Source organism: Camelina sativa, chromosome 10 (genome assembly GCF_000633955.1).
Source record: "Camelina sativa cultivar DH55 chromosome 10, Cs, whole genome shotgun sequence".
In the NCBI taxonomy this organism is placed as follows: Eukaryota; Viridiplantae; Streptophyta; class Magnoliopsida; order Brassicales; family Brassicaceae; genus Camelina; species Camelina sativa.
Genome location: NC_025694.1, coordinates 24,698,782 through 24,703,499, shown reverse-complemented (window position 1 = coordinate 24,703,499; position 4,718 = coordinate 24,698,782).

The following is a 4,718-nucleotide window of genomic DNA, read 5'->3' as shown; positions in this document are numbered from 1 at the left end:
AGATTTGCCTTCCCGAACAAGCCTCGGGGCCCACTAGGTGGCGTGTTAGCTATAAGAGAGAGAGAGAGCGGTGCGAGACCTTTCACTTCCCCAGGCAATCATTGTTCCCGGCTCCGTGTATAAAGGTAACCTCACCCGACTTCTCCCTTCCACTTTTAATTCTCAGTTTTTCTCTTCTTTTTGCTCTGCGATTTCTCTCTTCTCCTGTTAGTCTCTTTTCTTTCGCCGGAAAGCTCTTCATCCTCCCTCCTCTTCTCACACATATTACTCGGAAGATATGTCTCCTCCAAAATCTTCATCGGGTAAAGCCGTGAAACCTTTGATTCCGGGCGTTTACGGCCCTCACCAGCCATCAATTCTCTCGGCGGACAATATAGCCGAGATTAGAGGGTCCACTGGGATTCCGCCGGAGATCGAGATTAAGTTTCCGGAGGCTCACGAGTCCCCGGAGAGTCCTCCCCCAGGGTATTGCTGCGCGTTTGAGATATTCTTTTCTGCGTGCGGTTTGTCGTTTCCCCTCCCCGAACTCATCGTAAAGATGATGTTCGAACTGGGCTTCGCTCTCCCCCAGATATGCCCGAACTTCGTGCGAACCGTCATGTGTCTTCAAACTCTGGGGGAAGAGTTTGACTACAAACTATCCCTGGCCGACTTTCTTCAAGTGTATACGGTGAAGACAGGTCGCACCAAGGGCACGCTCTACGTAAGTCCGCTTTCCGGACTGAAGGTCTTCGACGACCTTCCTGAGAAGGACGAGAAGTGGCGGAAGTCTTACTTTTTCTTCCCGGTCAACGAGCTCACTTTTGGCCACCTCGCAAGTTCACACATATCGAAGTGGACTTCGAAAATTGGTAGAACGGTGCTCTTAGTTAGGTGTCCTTAATATATTACTTTTCTTTTTGTTACTTACTCCTTGTCGTTCCTGTCTCAGATCACTTCGAGCGCGGGTTGCTTTGCCCTACTTTCGCAGAGTTTTTCTCGCGGTTCTGCAGCCAGGGTCAGATCGCTTGGGACTCATTCTCGTGCGAAAGGATTAGAGAATCCTCAGCGCGGCTTAGGGGACGTTCTCTCGTTTGCCCCAACTCCATAAGCACTTCGGAGATGAATTATAGAGAGGAAAGGGCCTGCCGACTCGCTGAGAAGGAGGCGAAGTTAACATGGCGGCAGCGCTCGCCGAGGGCAAAGCTCGCCTCCTTAAGAAGTCTGGTCCCTCTACCACTGAGGTAGACGGGACTTCGGCACCCCCTGCTGGCCCTTCCGAGCCTCTTATGGGGGCTTCCGGGCCTCTGCCCAGTCCGCCCGAGCCTGCCGTAATTGTCGTAGCGGACTCTAGTGATGAGCCGCGAGAGGTTATAACTCCCTCCGTCGAGGTCAGCTCCCAGCGGGCGGGCTTGTCCAAAAAGAGGAAGGAAACTGAGACTTCCTCGTCTTTTCGTGAGAAGAGCCGAGCTCGGACTGGTTCGTCAGGAGACGAGCAAAGTAAATCCAGCTCGAAAGATAGGGGTCCTTCCTCGGAGAGGAGGTCTAAGGAAGTTCCTTCTACAAAGGAATCCGGGGTAATGATAACTCGAGGTTTTTTTTTTTTTGGGTCTCGGGGACCAAGTAAAATAACATTTCTCGAACATTTCAGCTCCCCCTGCATCCCCAGTTGACCTGATGAGGAGCTATACTCGGCCAGGAGTTCGGGTTCCGGCGTTTGCGGACATGTCCGAGCTCAACCGCGCGAACTTCTTCCGTTTTGCAGACAAGATTGGCGAGGTTAGTGACACATACTTCCTCAATTTTGGTTTTCCCTTACCTCCTTCGCCTTTTTTAACAAACCGCGCTTTCCCAGCTAATGATCGAGTTCAACTCTTCGGTGGCGTCTTATGAAGGTAAGTTGTTTGCCTCTCCTTCATCTTCCGAGGTGAGCCTTCTCCGGGAAAAGATTGCTGACCTGGAAGCCCAAGTGAAGGAGTATGCCAGACTAGAAGCCGAAAACACTTCTACCGTGGAGAGAGCCGAACAGATCCGGGCTCGGATGAAGAAAGCCGAGGTACAGGTGCTCGACCTCGGAATTGCCAACGAAGACCTCCGAGACAAGCTAAAGAAGGCGGGGGACCTCTAATACGAGGCCGCGGAGGATGCGAAGGCGGCAAAGAATAGGTTGCACGAGATCGAGCTCCGCAACCAGCTACTCGAAGCTGGCAATACCTGCGAGATTGAGAGGGTGCGGAGAGAAGAAAGGCAAGCAATGAGGCGAACTCTCCGTCCATTAGTCGAGGAGGTGAAAGTCACTTTTGAAGAGAGGGAGAAGCTGGCCCCAGCCAAGATCCGAGCCGTTGAGATCAGGGCTAACCGGATGTNTCCTCGGAGAGGAGGTCTAAGGAAGTTCCTTCTACAAAGGAATCCGGGGTAATGATAACTCGAGGTTTTTTTTTTTTTGGGTCTCGGGGACCAAGTAAAATAACATTTCTCGAACATTTCAGCTCCCCCTGCATCCCCAGTTGACCTGATGAGGAGCTATACTCGGCCAGGAGTTCGGGTTCCGGCGTTTGCAGACATGTCCGAACTCAACCGTGCGAACTTCTTCCGCTTTGCGGACAAGATTGGCGAGGTTAGTGACACATGCTTCCTTAGCTTTTGTTTTTCTTTACCACCTTCGCCGTTTTTTAACGAGCTGCGCTTTCCCAGCTAATGATCGAGTTCAACTCCTCGGTAGCGTCTTACGAAGATCAGCTGTTTGCCTCTCCTTCCTCTTCCGAAGTGAGCCATCTCCGGGAAAAGATTGCTGATCTGGAAGCCCAGGTGAAGGAGTACGCCATATTAGAGGCCGAGAACGCTGCTACCGTGGAGAAAGCCGAACAAATCCGGGCTCGGACGAAGAGAGCCGAGGTACAGGTGCTCGACCTCGGAATTGCCAACGAAGACCTCCGAGACAAGCTAAAGAAGGCATGAGACCTCTACTACGAGGCCGCGGAGGATGCGAAGGCGGCAAGGAGTAGGTTGCACGAGGTCGAGCTCCGCAACCAGTTGCTCGAAGCTGGAAATAGCTGCGAGATTGAAAGGGTGCGGAGAGAAGAAAGGCAGGCAATGAGACGAACTCTCCGTCCATTAGTCGAGGAGGTGAAAGTCACTTTCGAAGAGAGGGAGAAACTGGCCCCAGCCAAGATCCGAGCCGCCGAGATCAGGGCTAACCGGATGCTGATCGAGGAGATCTCGAGGGGAGAAATCCAAGACATGGAAGCTGAGCTCGGGCTCCTGAAAGCCGACGAGGAGGAGGCCGACGAAAAGGTTTCGAAGGTAACTCTCCGTGACCTCGACCTCTCTCGATTTTCGGACCTTTTGGCGGATACNTTAGTGACACATACTTCCTCAATTTTGGTTTTCCCTTACCTCCTTCGCCTTTTTTAACAAACCGCGCTTTCCCAGCTAATGATCGAGTTCAACTCTTCGGTGGCGTCTTATGAAGGTAAGTTGTTTGCCTCTCCTTCATCTTCCGAGGTGAGCCTTCTCCGGGAAAAGATTGCTGACCTGGAAGCCCAAGTGAAGGAGTATGCCAGACTAGAAGCCGAAAACGCTTCTACCGTGGAGAGAGCCGAACAGATCCGGGCTCGGATGAAGAAAGCCGAGGTACAGGTGCTCGACTTCGGGATTGCCAACGAAGACCTCCGAGACAAGCTAAAGAAGGCGGGGGACCTCTAATACGAGGCCGCGGAGGATGCGAAGGCGGCAAAGAATAGGTTGCACGAGATCGAGCTCCGCAACCAGCTACTCGAAGCTGGCAATACCTGCGAGATTGAGAGGGTGCGGAGAGAAGAAAGGCAAGCAATGAGGCGAACTCTCCGTCCATTAGTCGAGGAGGTGAAAGTCACTTTTGAAGAGAGGGAGAAGCTGGCCCCAGCCAAGATCCGAGCCGCCGAGATCAGGGCTAACCGGATGCTGATCGAGGAGATCTCGAGGGGAGAGATCCAAGACATGGAAGCTGAGCTCGGGCTCCTAAAAGCCGACGAGGAGGAGGCCGACGATAAAGTTTCGAAGGTAACTCTCCGTGACCTCGACCTCTCTGGATTTTCAGACCTTTTGGCGGATACGCCTGATCTTTTGTGCAGCGAACACCCTTTGAGCATTACAATCGACGAGTCCGGCACTAATCTCGGGCAAATGTCGAATCAGGGGATGGACGACTTTCTGGCGAACACCAAGTCGGTAGAGGAGCTTGAAGAGATGGGACTGGCCCTTTATGAAGCGGCATCGGACCCCGCTCCCTATACTCAGTAATTTCTATATCGGGGTTGTTTTGGCACGGGTTGCCCTCCTGTTTGTCGTATTTATTTTTAGACTTGCTTTGAAGTGTTTTGGTCAAGGTGACCACTCCGTCTTCAAAATTTTTTTGCTTTTGTCATGATAAATGCGAACTTCATATCCGCAATCTTTGTTTGAAAAGATGATACGAGCAGAAATGAACACGAAGTAAGAACTTCGGTTTAAGAGTTCGCAAAAGTGACACCCCAACTTTAGTAAGGCTGAGTACGAAGTGAACACCTCGGTTTAGATTAGAATTTTGCGAAACTAAGCTCCGACTTTAATAAGTAAAGCTGAGTACGAAGTGAGAACTTCGGTTTAGGTTAGAGTTTCGCAAAACCAAGCTTCGACTTAAAGTAAAGCTGAATACGAAGTAAGAACTTCGGTTTAGACTTGCGAAGTTGAACCTCGGCCTTAAATGATATATGCGAAGT